The sequence below is a fragment of the Thermobia domestica genome, chromosome 7, assembly GCF_964235325.1.
Source record: "Thermobia domestica chromosome 7, izTheDome1.hap1.1, whole genome shotgun sequence".
NCBI classification, from domain to species: Eukaryota; Metazoa; Arthropoda; class Insecta; order Zygentoma; family Lepismatidae; genus Thermobia; species Thermobia domestica.
This window is the reverse complement of record NC_137460.1, coordinates 88,248,406-88,250,124: the sequence shown is the minus strand read 5'-3', so window position 1 is coordinate 88,250,124 and position 1,719 is coordinate 88,248,406. Positions and strand designations below refer to the sequence as shown.

At 39.0% G+C, this 1,719-nt stretch overlaps 1 non-coding gene across 1 annotated transcript; it reads left to right on the top strand.

Annotated features, from left to right (window-relative positions):
- Positions 1-1,388: 1,388 nt before the first annotated feature.
- Positions 1,389-1,459, top strand: TRNAG-GCC (transfer RNA glycine (anticodon GCC)). Its single transcript has one exon. It is a non-coding gene; the product is annotated as a tRNA-Gly (tRNA).
- The last annotated feature ends 260 nt before the right edge of the window (positions 1,460-1,719 follow it).

Genomic DNA, 1,719 nt, shown 5'->3' with positions numbered 1-1,719 from the left:
AGTCCACATAAAGGTTTCTCAAACTGTGGTGCGCGTACAACATTTGGTACGTGAGCCGCTTTCGGTGGCACATATGGCTTATGGTAGTATAATAATTATGTTTTGGCGCTACGCCTGTGGAAAAGTTTGAGAAACCCCTATCTGGACTGTTTCCACCAATTCGAATCAGTCTTCGCAAAAATTTCTGACCACAACGCAACGCAAAATATGTGTTAAGAACTTTTGATGGTGAGTCTGTTTTGTAAAAATAAATAAATAAATAAAATTAAAAATTAAAATAATGCCGAGCTACTGCTACAGGTCGCAAACGGCAATTTGTGTATCAGTTCAATATAGCCAAAATGATCGCGAACTCAAAATATGCATCAGTGACTCATAGCGCAAAACCAGATCTGATATCAAATATTGCAAATTAAAAAGTGAGTTTTGCATTGCGTTGATGCAGACCGATACGGAATGAAGCCCTAGCCAAGGGCGCCGAATTCTGTAAAATTATTGTTGTTGAGTTGATTTTGATTTTAACGTCCCTTTCAGCAGCAAGGCTATATGAGACAGAACCTATTGATTAACGTGGAATCTGAACCACACGAGCTTCCGCCGGGAATCGAGCCCGGATTTGGTTGTTGGGGAGCGGAGGATTTTCAAGGAGATATGTTAAATGCAAGCAAATATATCCAGTTTCGGAAGCAACAAGCAAACTTGGGGCCCATACTTTATCTCCCTTTCCCAGAATCGGCGCCCAGGCTCTAGGTATTTAGATATATTTTAAATTATGTACATTTAAAAATAAATTATTTTCTCTTACCTGTTTACTTTTGTTCGTTGTACTAGTGCTCTCAACAACATATTCATCTCCATGCCAATTTGGGATGTGCAAAGAAGGAATTGCGTCAGGTCGGAGTTTTTTTCTTACAGGTAGCCCAAGAAGCTCATGTTGTAAGTCTCTCTCATAATCTTCGGGTAAGAAATGAATAGAACATACACGTGCATTGTTTACATTGATTCTGTCCGCACGTTTACACCGAGAAACCCATTCTCGTTGTACCGACAATTTCTTTGGAAAACGGTGATACATTATATCTAGAGTCTTTTTTCCCCAATTGGGACATTGGGCAACAGCACAGTTATTATTATTTTTATTCATTTTTGTCTCAACAATAAACTACACTTTAAAAATTTGATGCATCAACACCTCGCACTATTGCATTATAATGTATTTATTTCGCGCTCTCTTCCACGTGACGTCACATCGCGCAGGAACTCTGGGTAATTTTTTCTCTCGATAGCAGAGAATGTGCTACCTGTAATACTCTATATACATTGGTTCACACTTCAATGCACACACACAAAACCTCTACAGCTGCCTAACTAGAAGACTGTGGTCAGTTGCATCGGTGGTTCAGTGGTAGAATGCTCGCCTGCCACGCGGGCGGCCCGGGTTCGATTCCCGGCCGATGCATTTATTTTACTTGCATTCAGTTGTTATTCCTTACTAACCCTCATGAATATTTTTTCTTGTATGTCTTTCATAAAAAGACGTTAACAATACAACTAAATATTTTAATAGCGTATAATTAAATTACGGAAGGAAAAGGTTTTCTATGTTTTGCTCTATCGCATTTAAGAGTCAGTGTATAAAATCACTTCTGGTTCCAGATGTAGAAGAGTATTTCTGGAGGGCCCCAATCAGCGAGTTATTTTGAAGATGTAACAATTGAA